The following is a 15,229-nucleotide window of genomic DNA, read 5'->3' as shown; positions in this document are numbered from 1 at the left end:
CTAACTTTACTAATTTGTCTGCCATGTGGAACTTGTTAAAGGCTTTATTAAAATCCAAATAAACAATGTCTAGTGCTCTGCCATCATCAATCTTTTTAATACCTTCCTCAAAAAAGTCAATCAAGTTTGTGAGACATAATTTTCCTCACACAAAATCATGCTGACTGTCCCTAATCAATTTTTGCCTCTCTAAATGGCCATGAATCCTCTTTTATCATCACCTCCAGCAATTTACCCATAATCCAAGTCAGACTCATAGATCTATAGTTCCCTGGCTTCTCCTTACAACCTTTCTTAAACAAAGGTACATTAGCCATCCTTCATTCATCAGGCACCTCATCCGAGGTTATAGGTGATGCAAATATTTCTGCAACGAGTCTCTTAATTTCCTCCCTTACTTCCCACACCATTCTAGGATATATTAGATCAGGCCCCAGATTTCTATCCACCTTTATATTCTCTAAGATATCCCAAACTTGTACTTCGGTAATGTGAACTGTTTTTAAAACAGAGTTTATTTCTCTGCATTCCCTAGTCTCATTTCTCTCTCCACAGTAAAAATTGACATGAAATACTCATTTAGTATCTTGCCCAGCTCCTGTGATTGAAAACAAAGATGACCTTCTTGACCTTTAAGAGGTCCTACCCTCTCTAGGTACCCTCTGGCTCTTAATGTATTTGTAGAATCTCTTTGGATTATCCTTAACCATATCTGCCAATGCTATCTCATATCCCCTCTTTGCCTTCCTGATTTCTTTCTTAAGAATGTCCCTACATGCGTTATATTGATTAAGAGATTCAATTGAACCAAGTTGTCTATATCTAAAATAAGATTTTAAAAATTCCTTAATCTTACCAGCCTTACCCTTCCCATTTGGAAAAAGTGAGGACTGCAGATGCTGGAGATCAGAGTTGAGAGTGTGGTGCTGGAAAAGCACAGCAGGTCAGGCAGCATCCGAAGAGCAGGCGAATCAACAATTCAGGCATAAGCCCTTCATCAGGAAACGTTGATTCTCCTGCTCCTCGGATGCTGCCTGACCTACTGTGCTTACCCTTCCCACTGTCAGACGCCCTTTTACTTGTAAACAGTCTACTCCAGTCAATTTTCAAAAGTTCTTGTCTCATACCATTAAAATTTGCCTTACTCCAATTAAAACCTTTAACTTTTATGGAAGGGTTATCCTTTTCCATAAACATTTTGATACTAATAGAATTAGGGTCACTAGACTCAAAGTGTTCCCCAACTTTTACTTCAGTCACTTGCTGTGCCTTATTGCCCAAACAAAGGTCTGGTTTTGCTCCTTCACTAGTAGGAGCATCCACATATTGAGAAAGAAAATTTTCCTGAACACATTTGACACATTCTTCACCATCCAAATTGTTAACTCTAGTCAATATTCATTTGAATACATATCAATTTCTTAACTAATTGTAAACATTTCAACTTTGTCAGTTAATGAGAAAGTCCATTTCATGAGCTGATCACTCTGAAAAACTTTCAGACGGGAAATTTTCCTTTTCTCTATTTGCACCTGGGACATCAGTCCGGTTCCACCATACCTGTTTCTCCCTCTCATATTGTACTTTGGCAGGTCAGTTTGAACTGGTGTTTTAGATTTTTGCACACACTCTTCTCATTGGTAATGTACCAGTTTGGACAGCCAGTGAGAGCCCCAGACTGCCCACTTATAGGAGGTCCCAGCAAATCAAGTGCTATTCAGACTGGATATAGAGATTCCATCTGTGGACCCAATAAGGATGAAAGACAACCTACAATACTTTAAAGGCAATGTATCCAATATTAACAAATAAAATGTAATTTGGCATGTCAAAATAAATTCAGATTAATAGCTTGTAAAACTTTAGAATTATTAAACTAAATTTTGCAACTTTCAGACAAGCCTTGCATTCTACCCAGCCCTCCAAGCAAATCAATTTCACCAGATCTTTCCCTCGGGTGGAGGAGTTCAAAACTAGGGGGCATATTTTTAAGGTGAGAGGAGAAAGATTTAAAATGGATATGAGGGGCAATTTTTTTTTTAAACACAAAGTGGTTTCATGTGTGAAATGAGCTACCAGAGAAAATGGTGGATGCAGGTACAGTAACAACATTGGAAAATGTTCATGAAAAGGAATGGTTTGGAAGAATATGGATCAAGTGCGGGCAGGTGGGACTACTTTAGTTTGGAAACATATTCGGCTTGGGCTGGTTGGACCAAAGTCGAAAGCGTGATGCTGGAAAAGCACAGCAGGTCAGGCAACATCCAAAGAACAGGAGAATCAACGTTTCAGGCAAAAGCCCTTCATCAGGAATGAGGCTGTGAGCCGAGGGGATGCCTCATACCCGATGAAGGGTTTTTGCCTGAAACGTCGATTCACCTGCTCCTCGGATGCTGCCTGACCTGCTGTGCTTTTGCAGCACCACACTCTCAACTCTAAATCCAGCATCTGCGGTCCTCACTTTTGCCTGGTTGGACCAAAGTCTGTTTCCTTGTTACATGACTCTATGACTCTACATCATCACAGCAATCTGAAACAATTACCCCAACTTCATAGCATCATGCATTTATCAAGTGATAAAAATTTGTTCAAAATGCCTTAACTTTGAGAGATATCCACTACACTGAGCAACAAAGTGACCACAAAATAGTAAACGATAATATAATATCAGCCTTCCCTAACCCTTGCAGCTTTCCCCCAAAAGATGTAGGAGTGTACAGCCAGAGACTTTGCATGCATTTCATTTCAAAAGCACACTTTAAAAGTCTGATATCAATACCTACTAAGATATCAGTCACTGTAGAATTAATTGGGAGTACCTATGAACTTTGGCTGTTTTTGGTTTGACTGACTTGTCACTTGCCAACTTGACAAAATCAAAACTAATATCAAAAGGTGGTTGGCTAATCAAAGTACCCAAAATAGTCACTCTGTAGAATCACAGAATCCCTACAATGAGGAAGCAGGCCAGTTGGCCCATCAAGCCCACACTCATCCTCTGAAGAGTATTTCCATACAAACCCAGCCCCTTCCTTATCCCTGTAACCCCATTAACTGGCTAATCCAACTAGTTTACATATCTGTGGACACTATGAGCAAAATATTTTTCAGCTCTGATCTCCAGCATCTGCAGTCCTCACTTTCTCCTACTATGAGCAATGGCCAATCCACCAAACCTGCACATCTTTGGATTGTGGGAGGAAACCAGAGTACCTGGCAGAAACCCATGCAGACACAGGGAGAATGTGCAAACTCCACACAGATACTCACTCGAGGTTGGAATTGAACCTGGGTCCCTAGTGTTGTGAGGCAGCAGAGATAACCACTGAGCCACCGTATCGCTCTTGTAGCGCTCAAGTCAGCGCTATGACTATCTTTGCAATCTTCTGATATCAATCTTCATTTTTCTTTAGATTACTTATAGTGTGGAAACAGGCCCTTCAGCCCAAGTCCACACCAATCCTCCAAAGAGAAACCCACCCAGACCCATTCCCCTACATTTACCCCTTCACCTAACATTACGGGCAATTTAGCATGGCCAATTCACCTAAACTGCACATTTTTTTTTGGACTGTGGGTGGAAACCGGAGCACCCGGAGGAAACCCACGCAGACACGGGGAGAATGCACAAACTCCACACAGACAGTTGCCTGAGGCGGGAATTGAACCCGGGTCTCTGGCATTGTGAGGCAGCAGTGCTAACCACTGTGCCGCCCAGGAAGGAATGTGGAAACTCCACACAGATAGTCGCCTGAGGCTGGAATCGAACCTGAGTCCCTAGTGTTGTGAGGCAGCAGAGGTGACCACTGAGCCATCGTGTCACTCTTGAACTACTCAAAAGTCTGCGTTATGACTGTTTTTCTAAAGTTGGGAACTTGAAAAAAAAACACTTATCAAACCTAACAATATGCCTGACACAATCCATTCTAATGAAGATTCAAGATCTCAATTCACAGAACCTTACTTCACAAATGCATTCCTTCCTCCTATAAAAACAATCATGCAGAATATGTACCCATGTCTCTATGACTTTCCTTGCCTTCCTAACTTCCAGGCAATTTTATTTCCCTGACTCATTCCAGTAAAATCAATGTAACCTATGTAGCGCTAAATCATGTCAGCACTGAATCAGCAATTCAGTCCAACTACGCAAAGTCAAAATTTATGCTCCACAAAAGATTTCACTCACCCTATCCTTCAATTATTTTAGAAACAGACTCATTAAAGGTCAGCTGGTCCCAAGTTTTCGACTCCCAACATAAACTCGTTTATCAATTCCATTCAGTCACACATGGGCAAAGGACAAATGCTCCATTCAGTGTTACATCTGGCTACAATAGCACCAGTGTGAATTGTTCACTCGCTACTGCCAGGCTATATGCTACTTTGCAGGACTTTGACCCATTGAAAATAATTCAAGGTGGTTTCATGAGCAACACTGCTGGAGGACGACAGAGCAAAGGAATTGTGGGAGCTGCATGGGGTAGAGACAGCGAAGTTGTTACACAATTGATGGATCAAATCGAAGTTCTGCAGTCCAATCACATCCATTTGTGAATGGTAGTGAACAAGTAAACAACTAATTGGAGTTAACAACTCCGGTCTCTCAGATTAGGGTCTCCAGTACATCCAGTGCACGAGATTGGGCTGAAGCAATTGGAACTATCATCCAAAAGTGCCAAGTGGATGGTACATCTTGGCCTCCTCCTGACACCCCGAACATTACAGATGACAGCCTTCCGCTATTGCTTCACCATCAATGGGCCAAAATCCACACTAAAGCTTGGGGCAGCTGCTGCAAAGACGCAGTGGGGAAAGACTACCATCAAAGATCTTTCAGCCAAAATATAATGCAGGTCCATTCAGATATTGGACTCTCCCAGTGCCTCAAATATATGTAAATAATAGCTTGCATAAGTAAGAAATGCCTTGGGTTTGTTTGTTGGAACTGTTGGGAAAGTTAAACTCCGACATTTGTTTGCTTTCCATACGCAAAGACTGTACAGAACTAAACTGCTTTAGTGACAACAAATGTATATAAAGATGTTTATGATTAAAATATATTTGTGAAATAAAAAGAATCCATGGGTCAAAATCTTGGAGCTCACCACCCAAGCATGTGAGTGTGCTTAGAACATCTGAACTACAGTGTTTCAAGAAGGCAGCTCCCCACTACTTTCTGAATGTAATTAGAGATCAGAGATCATAGAATCCTTACAGTGTGGAAACAGGCCCTTCGGCCCAACAAGTCCACTCCAATCCTCAAAGAGTATCCCACCCAAACTCATTCCCCTACCCTATTACTCTACATTTACCCCTAACTAACACATCCCTGAACAAAGGCAAAGGTAATTTAGCATGACCAATTCACCTAACCTGCACATCTCTGGATTTATAAGGGTGGCGTACACCATTTGGTTTTGCACAGGATGTTGGCATCTTTCCTGATTTAACTCTGCTGTATGAGGAAGTAGGACAGGAGAAGGTCAGTTTGCATGGAGAGATGAGACAGACAAGGGTGAATCTGTGGTGGGAGGGAGGGGTGTCGATTGGGATGGGGTGCATGGGGGATGGAAGAGGGTTCCGGGGAGGATGTGCAAGAGTGCAGTGGGAAGGGCCTGATGACTTGGGTATAGTCGGTAGGTGGTGGGAACAGTCCGTCAAAATCAAGAAAATGAGAGTCCTAAAGGGCAGGGTCAGTCCTGTTAAATGTGTATCCACCTCAGAGTATTAACTGGCAAAGACTTTACAAGGTTTTAAGTTCACTACAACATTTCAATGATCCCTCCTGAAAATGTATGTAAACACGCTCTTTTACAATATATAGAAGGGAGGCCAGCTGAGTTGGCAAGTTCAGCCATGTCCATACAGCACCGAGTGAACAACTGGACATGAATATAATCATTCAATAAAGACTGTCGGAGAAAACATAACATTGCTGCTTGTACAAAAAAGGAAGTGTGTCCGACTCCCCTTAACCATCAATGTGTGGGTAACAAGTTATTGGCTTGGCTAGCAATACTCTCACTGCATGACTAAAAAGCAAAATATAGTAGGTACTGGAGTAAGGAAAAGCAGCAGATGAATCTTTGTAACTAGCTAGCAATGTTGGCTGGTGGGGGGGGGGGGGATCCTCTATTTTTGTTCTCAGGATGACGTGGAATACATAGCAGCATCCAGTTCCCCTTTAAAAAGGATCATTGTAAAATGAGAATGTACTTAACAGTGATATTTAATACGCGTTTTCAATAAGTGTTTGCATTCACCCCCTACATGGGTATCTTACTGCTAATTGAGAGTAGAAAGTGCAAATAGAATTAGGTTTACAAAGTGAGTGCTCATTAAAACAGCCCTGTCACTGTGCTTTTCGCTTTCAGGATAACTTTCACTCAATGCAAAGTTCCAGCCCTCACTTCTGCCCATTTCTCCCTGATTCCTCGTTGCACGGTTAACAATTGGGTGAACAAACTAATCATCTCCAAAAGGTATTTCGGTTGTTGGTTGTGGTACACACTCAGATGACCATTTTCCCCTACAGTACTTAGGTCTTTGAAAGTCTTCGCATTTCCCAATAGGAAAACTTGGCGAAGGCATTTCCCAGCAGCAGACTCGCTGCAGGTCACATGAAGGAAGGCAGTAATTCCTGTATGGAAGAGGCAGCCTGGCTGAAGGCACGGGCACGGTACCTATCCTTCCCCTTCAAGCAGGTCAATGAACCCAACGTACGTTTCAGCCACACAAAAGGAAGCCGTCACGTTCGGAAAGCGATTGCCTTAATTTCCCATCTCTTTTCTCCCCCTGAACAAGAGAAGCGTCCCTGCAAACTTTGATACAAAACTATGTATTTTCTGATTATATCAGACATTATGAACCTCACCATCTCCAACTTCCCCACTAACAAGCCAGTCTGAAGGTCTGTGTTACCTCTCACAGTGTCTGCTTCCACTCACTTTCTTCCCCTGTTCTCCGGTAAATCCTCCCGAGCGTTTTGAAAAAAAGAACGAAGTAGAGAAAACTCAGGCGGATATTACACAGCAAGGGGAAGGCGGTGTTTCCTTACAAAACGAGTAGTCGTGAAAGCCTTGCCCACACTGAGCCGCGATCAGCAGAGCTCAGTGTGTTGAGAAGCATTCAGCTTAACTTTCTTTGTTTTGGGCTGATGAAACCTTTCATTCCCGTACACACACGTCTGGGCAAAGTGTACATGAGTTTTCATACAGTATGAAATGGAATATGTTGGGGTTCTTTTTGGAATTCTTTTTGTGCTTTATAGACTTTCATGAACTTCCTGCAAGTTACTACACTCTGCCTCGCTGATCAGGTCATGACCATCTCCCAGGACTAATTCATAACACTCATGTATAATTCTGCATAATCCCACTCAAACCAAGAAATCAGATTCTGGTGCATATTTATTTCCATCTACGCTCTTACCATGTTCCACACTCTGATACATCCAAACATTACTAAATTCCATGGCTTACACCAGGAGCATCACTGGGTGTAGTTTACTGAAGAGGAATGTTGTCCAATTCTGTCAAAATATGAATAATATTGCATCTACAATTCAGACTAATGGAGATTTAGCTCAGAGGCAGGTATTTTAAACAATGAATGTCTGAGATCTATCATGGATCTTGCCTGTAGCCACTGTGACTGATGTTGAATTCACTGAAATGCTGTTTGCTTGTGAATCTTTGGAGTTCTCCATTCTAAAGGTTGTAGATGCTCTATAACTGAAATAGCTAAGGCTTAATTAGGCAGGTTGTTGGTCTCCACAAATCAAGGAATAGAGAATGGGTGGGGAAGTGATGTTGAAGTCCATGATCAGTCATGATCATATTGAATGATGGAGCAGACTTAGAGAGCAGGCAGTATGTGCTTCTCATGGACCTGTCTATTGTGCAGTGGCCTATGCTTTGTTACAGAGCTCAGAACCCATGCAAATATTAGAATCAAAAACAGAAATTGGTGGAGAAACTCAGCTGGTCTGGCAGCATCTGTGAAGAAACAGCTGAGTTAAGCTTTGTGTCCAGTGACCCTTCTTCTGAACTTTTTTTCATGCAGATATTTCACAGCCTGCTGAATTCACTGTGTAGACATGCTCATAGACACAACAACTGAATGTAAGAAACATTCTAACCTGTTCTACATCCTTCCCTAATTCTTATGGTGATATGTTGATCTACATGACCATTCTTCATTTGGGTTGCTAGCAATGAATCCAATTCTCATTCTGCACTCATTTAATATCCATAGATTAACACCATACACACCAGTGGAAGGTTGCTGGATATCAACCTGAAATGGAAAAACACAATCATCTTACATGAATGGTTATTGTTATTTTCAAACATTGGATTTCCAGCACATAATTAATACTTAAAACACTATGTGGGTGTCTCATTAATGTTTTATGGATCACTTTTCACAATTTAATCAATTTGTACTTCACAGACTGAAAGACAATGATCATGCTGGTCAGCATCAAATTTGAACATACTGCTGGTTCAGGGATTTCAATGTGGCAAAAGCTACTGTGAATGTTTGGAGTGTGAAGATTTATTTCCAAGGAATGTAATTTTAGCCTGTGGTGGAGAGAAAGTTTCTGAAATGTAATCAAATTAATTTGACAAAAAAAATCAATTGATGATGTGATCGTTGAGTAAAATATCTCCAGTTTTCTTAACTATCAAGAAAGTTCTAAGTTAATGCAAACTAATGTTGTAAATTTACATAAAGGCAACCACCCTACGCCAATTTTCTCATGAAGGATGTGACCTTAATCATATCTTAACTGCATTTCCTGCATTACATGGTTGTGCTGTTTTATACTCTCACTGACTCTTGTAAGGCTGACAATTTTCAAAATTTGAGCCTCTAGTCTAGAAAAGTTTTGAAAATGTGCAATGAATTAGAATTTTAATGTTGTTGAGGTGAATGAGTGGGATTGCAGAATGCAAATGGCACAATTTGATAGTCAAGTAAGAGAAAGAGATTGAATATAGCCCTGTCTGCATCATGTAATGAAATAGCACTTAAAGTGACAGCTTTCACTTGCTGACCAAATGAGCTTGATTACTTCGGTGATAGGGTGGGTGCTCCTGATGCAAGGTCAGTGAGGACGGAGGAATATAAGGATAGCTTGGGTAAATGGCATTGAGATAGATAGTCAGTCATATTCTAGCTGAATGGCAGAGCAGTACTAAGGGGCTATCCGGGCGTTTCCTGATCCTATCTTCAATCTGAAAGATCCATCACTCTCTCCCATAAACTGTTTCTGCATCTTAGCCAATTTTGTGTTTGCTCGACCACTCCTCTTTTAATCATGTAGATTTTCATTTTGCCAAGAAGTCTATTCTGTCGTACTTTATCAGGCATCTGTTTATATCAACCACATTATCTTGATCAATATTTTCCATTAGTTTATCAAAGAGCCCAATCAAGTTAGTCAAACACAATTTATCTTCTACAAATCCTTGATGTTTCACTGATTCACATATATTTTTCCAAGTGGCAACTAATTTTGTTCTAGATTATTGTGTTTAAGGGTTTCCCCCATACTGATGTTAAACTGACTGGTCTATTGTTATCTGATTTAACTGTCTACCCTTTCTCTCCTACAGTGCTGTAAAGAAGGGTATTTCAGCTTTTTAAGCCAGTGGCCCTGAAGGAATAGCAATTCCCATGCCACAACAAGAAATAGAAGATAAATCTGTATCTTTGCTGCAGTTTCTTATAAAAGGAACATTCTGGTAGCTATAGGCAAGCTTGATTTAATGTCCTAGCCAAACTCCCTGCCAGATTAAACACCTCCACTACCAATTTTGCCATGGTGAGGGGAACAAGACAGAAACAGTGAATAATTCTTTCAAGCATCTCAATACAGTCATTGACTTATGAATGCAGTCATGGTTTGTACTAAGGTAATGGTTTTCCCTGTTTTCTCTAACACTAATTGTGCTTCCTTGATCATGCATTGCACTTGGGTTCAATGGTGGTTGGTGTGATGGGCAATGGAGTGGTAGCTGAGTGTCCCTTCCTTATTATAAAGGGTCCTGGTCTCCAACACACTGTTTCCTTTGGATACTATCAACATTATTGCTGAACAGTGTATAGTTAGTTGGATATAAGTATCACCATTATTCAAAATTGCTCCTTCCCCAGCATCCTCCCTTTCAGTTTTCCTATCTTTCCTACCCATTTATTCTTAATCTGTGTCCTCTAGTTCTCGTCACATGCACAAGTGGCAACATTTTCCAAGCAACCATCTTATCAAGTTTGTTCAGGATCTTATGCGTTTCAGTAAGATCACCACTCACTTTTCCAAACTTCAGTGGATACAGAGCTCAACCTGTTCCATCTTTCTTCATAAGATAACCCTTCCATTGCAAGAGTCAGATGATGTAACCTTCTCTGAACTGCTTCAAATGCAATTATATCCTTTCTTAAGTAAGGAAACCAAAACTATACACATTATTCTAGATTTGGCCTCACAAACATCCTGTATAGCTGTAGCAAAGCTTCTCTTGCAGTAATTAGCAATATTGCCTTTGCCTTCCGAATCATTTGCTGCACCTGTGATTCATGTACCAGAACATCCACATCCCCCTTTGCTGTAGAGTTCTGCAGTCTCTCTCCATTTAATTTACATTCTGCTTTTCTATTCTTACCAAGGTTACATTTTCCTATAGCTGCCAAGTGTTTTCCCATTCACTTGACATATTAATATCCCTCTTAGACCCTACATGCTTTCTGGAAAACTTACTTTCTGACCTGTGTTTGAATCCTTTGCAAATTTAGCTGGAATACATTAAATTCTTCCATTCAATTCATTGATGTAGATTGCAAATAGCTGAGGGTGCAGAAGTGATCCCTCTGGAATTTCACTGGTCATAATCTGCCAAGCCAAAATGCCCTTTTTATCCTTGTTCTCTGCTTCCTGATAAATGCCCAATTCTCTTCCCATGTTAATATGATCTCCCCTCTGCAAATAAACTCTTATTTTGCATCATAACCTTTAATGAGGCACCTTATAGAATGTCTTTTGGAAATCTATGTACACCACATTTACAGGTTTGCCTTTATGTATGTTGGACTTAGTGGCTTTGTTTTTTCTGGCAGTTAGGACCCACAACGGAGGTAGAGAGTGATATGAATGTATCCTTTTCTTTTGGTTGTTTCTTTTATTTCTACTTCTGTTTTTAATCCTCTCTTTTGTACATTAAAATGGTGCTAGAGAATGGTGACTTTGTATATTTTTCACTTCATTCCTGTACTCAAGTACACGTGACAAAAAAAATCAAAATCTGAATCTTATTACTTTTTTCAATAATGGCAAAACATCAGTCAAACATGGCTTTCCTTTACAAAACCATGTAGACTTTGCCTGATCAGATTATCATGTTATAAATGTTCCACTGCATCCTCTTTAATAATGGATTCTAGCCTTTTGCCATTGACAGATGTTACATTATCCCTGTGTAGCTTACTGCTTTCTGTCTTGCTCCTTTTTTGAATAGAGGTTATGCATTAGCTATTACCTAACTAATGTTTTATCGTAACTGCAGATGCTTTGCCTGCTCAAAACAATTAGATTCCAATGGTAGAAATGTTTGTTTTACATTTATTAACTTCAGCATCCCTGCAGAGGAATTTGTGAATTTTTCTTTCAATGTGATTCATTTCACAAGAGCCAGAATATCGACCATCCACTGGAATGCCTGTCTTCTAGTCACACAAAATCAGAATTATGGAAATGAAATAGAATTATAGAAATTAGGTTATCCAGAATCCCAATAGATTAAACCATTTCAGGTATTTTATCAAGACTGGTCATCATGACTCTTGAAACAAACAAAAGGTAATGTTCTGATTAGGGAGAATCCAATTGGGGTTCGAGAGGGGTGCTGGCCTGGTTAGGATATTTATCAAATATTAACTTAAAATATTGGCATTGAGAAATGTTCAAATTCACAGAAGATAGAGGACAAAAGTTTTTAAAATGGCAGAGTTAGGCTTTCTAGCAGGATTCAGGATGTAGGGAAGAAAATAAATCAGGAGATAGAAAAGGCACTGTGACAATAAAGGGCTACTCTCCGAAAGCTTGTGATTTCAAATAAATCTGTTGGACTATAACCTGGTGACTTCTGACTTTGGACTAATCATGGGAACTTCATGCAGGGTAACTTAGAAAATCCAGCTGGTAGTGATCTCGCAAGAAAAGGAGTTTGTGGGATGTCTAGAGGATGGTTTTTGTTTTGGAGCAGCTTGTAGTCAGAGCCTGCTAGGGACCAGGAAATTTGGATTTGCTGGTTAATGAGACAGATTTGATTATGGGGCTTAACGTGAAGGAACCCCGAGGGGACAGTGATCATAACATGATAGAATTCACATTGCAGTTTGAGAGGGAGAAACTGGAATCAGGTGTAATGGTATTACAATCAAGTAAAGGTAACTACAAAGACATGAGCAAGACATTGGCCAGAGCTGTTTGGAAGAGGGGACCGAGCAGGGAAGATGGTGGAGCAGCAATGGCAGAAGTTTCTGGGGGTAATTCAGGAGATACAGCAGAAGTTCATCCCAAGGAAGAAGAAATATACTAAGGGGAAGAGGAGGCAATGATGGCGGACAAGGAAAGCCAGGGACAGCAGAAAAGCAAAAGAAATAGCCTCTAATGTGGTGAAGGTCAGTGGGAAGCCTTTAATGACCAAAAGAAGATAGCTAAAAAAGCAATAAAGGGGGAGGAGATAAAATATGAGGTTAAGCTAGCCAGAAGCATAAAAGACATTTGCAACAATTCTTTCCGTTTTATGTTGATATCCAAATGGTAGGAGAGGCATGAGCAGCCATTGGACTGCTGGAAAATGAGAATGCAGAAGTAGTAATGAGGAACAGAGAAATGGCAGAGGAACTGAATAGGTACCAGCAATGCACCAGAACTTCAAGAGTCAGGGCAGAGGTGAGTGCTGTGGCTGTCACTAAGAAGAAGTCGTTGGGGAAGCTGAAAGGTCTGAAGGTAGATAAGTCACATGGATCAGATAGACTAATCCCCAGAGTTCTTAAGGAGATAGCTGAGGATATTGTAGAGGCATTGGTGGTGATCTTTCAGGAATCTCTGGAGTCAGGGGGGTCCCAGAGTATTGAAAAATGGCTAGTCTCGCACCCCTGTTTAAAAAGGGAGGGAGGCAGAAGACAGGAAACTATATGCCAGTGAGCCTGACCTCAGTTGTTGGTAAGATTTTAGTCCATTATTAAGGTTTAGACTGCAGAGTACTTGGAAGTGCATGGCAAACTAAGGCTGAGTCAGCACGGCTTTATCAAGGGGAAAGTCATGCCTGACAGATCCATTAGAATTGAGTGGTAACGAGCATGTTCACCAAAGGAAAGCCAGTGGAATTGATCTATTTGGATTTCCAGAAGGCCTTTGGCAACATGCTGCACAGGAGGCTACTAAACAAGATAAGATCCCATGGTGTTAGGAGCAAATTACTGGCATGGATAGAGGATTGGCTGACTGGCAGAAGGCAGAGAGTGGGGATAAAGGGGTCATTTACAGGATGGCAGCTGGTGACTCTGCAGGTGTCAGTGTTGTTACTTTGTATATTAGCCATCTGGACAAAGGAACTGAGGGCATTCTTGCCACATATACTGATGAGACACAGATAGATGGACGGGTAGATAGCGTTGAGGAGGAGGGGAGGTGCAGAAGGTCTTGGACAAGCTCGGAGAGTGGGAAAAGAATTGGCAGATGCAATACAATATGGGAAAGTGTGAGGTTATGCACTTTGGTAGGAGGAATATGGGCATATACTATTTTCTAAATGGGGGAAGGCTTCAGAAATCTGAAGAACAAAAAGACTTGGTAGCTCTGGTTCAGGACTATCTTAAGGTAAATATGTTGTTTCAGGAGGCTCTTACAAAGGCAAATGCAATGTTAGCATTCATTTCAAGAGAGGTAGAATACAAGAGCAGAAATGTACTGCTGAGGCTGTATAGGGCTCTAGTCAGACCACATTTGGAATAATATGAGCAGTTTTGGGCTCTGCATCTAAGGCAGACTATGCTGACTTGGAGGGGGTCCAGAGGACATTTACAAGAATAATCCAAGGTATGAAGGGCTTGTCTTATGAGGAACAGTTGAAGATTCTGGGTATGTATTCGATGGAGTTTAGAAGGATGGGGGGTGGGTCTGTTTAAAATTTGTAGAATACTGAGAGGTCTGGTTAGAGTGGACATGGAGAAGATACCTCCACCTAGCAGGAGAGGCTAGGATCCAAGGCCACAGCCTCAATGAAGCGTCCACCCTTTAAAACTGAGATGAGGAGAAATTTTTTCAGGCAGCTGGTGCTGAATGTGTCATTGCGGCAGAACAGTGTGTCGGCCAAGTCATTCAATGTATTTAGGGCAGCGATACCTTCTTGATTAGTAAGGGGATTAAGGGTTATGAGGAGAAGACAGGAAAATTGGGTTTGAGAAACATATCAGTCATGATTAAATGGTGGAGCAGATTTGATGGGCCAAGTCGTCTAATTCTGCTCCTATGTCTTCTGACAGCAACACAAACCCTTCCATCACTGCAACCAAACCCTCAACATAGGTGTAGGGCTGAAGTATGACCTACAGAAATACAAAATGACCTGCAGCAGTGGGTAGCAAGCAAAGTGGCAGCTGCAGTCACACTGGAAGTCATGGACTTGAACCTGTTCTGTTTTGGAGTCATACCCAGCATAAAAGAAGATGGTTGCAATTATTGAAGGTCAGTCATCTCAGCTCCAGGACATCTCTGCAGGAGAGCCTCAGGGTAGTGTCCTAGGCCCATCTTCAGCTGTCCGTGGATGATAGTCAGTTGCAAAATGAAGCTGAAAGCAGCATCATGCTAACCCAACTGCCCTCCATATGATTTTCACTGGAGCAGCTGATTTTTTTTTATTTACAAAGGATCTTTAAATAAAATCTGCTTCTTGTGTTATGTCCATTTCAGTGTCGTATCAAATTCTTCAGTCATCAGAAGACAATTACATCAGGAGAAATTTATGCTGCACGTGCTGCATGTACAGCACTAGTTCAGGAACACAGATGGTTCGCCCAGGTCTATAAAATGAAATGTTGAGAAAGACTTCAGCTGCTGGGGCGCAGCCTGTGGATTTTATTGGTAAATCATGACAAAAATGTTATTAATAATGTTTTCCAATTAATACATGCAACTAAAACTAAAGGGAGATTTTAT

The 15,229-nt window shown here is 41.0% G+C and overlaps 1 protein-coding gene across 1 annotated transcript in view; it reads right to left on the bottom strand.

The window, feature by feature from the left end:
• Nucleotides 1–7,049, bottom strand: part of LOC122554454 (cytosolic phospholipase A2-like) — a 138,410-nt gene extending 131,361 nt beyond the window's left edge. The window contains exon 1 of the mRNA XM_043699514.2: nucleotides 6,925–7,049. The gene's annotated coding sequence lies outside the window, so the exon portion shown is untranslated. The remainder of the gene's footprint in view (nucleotides 1–6,924) is intronic.
• Nucleotides 7,050–15,229: the final 8,180 nt, after the last annotated feature.

Source organism: Chiloscyllium plagiosum, unplaced genomic scaffold (assembly GCF_037043375.1).
Source record: "Chiloscyllium plagiosum isolate Xiang-an unplaced genomic scaffold, Cpla_swu_hap1 HiC_scaffold_9, whole genome shotgun sequence".
Classification (NCBI taxonomy): domain Eukaryota; kingdom Metazoa; phylum Chordata; class Chondrichthyes; order Orectolobiformes; family Hemiscylliidae; genus Chiloscyllium; species Chiloscyllium plagiosum.
Note: the sequence above shows the minus strand (reverse complement) of the source record. Positions and strands in the feature narration are given on the sequence as shown.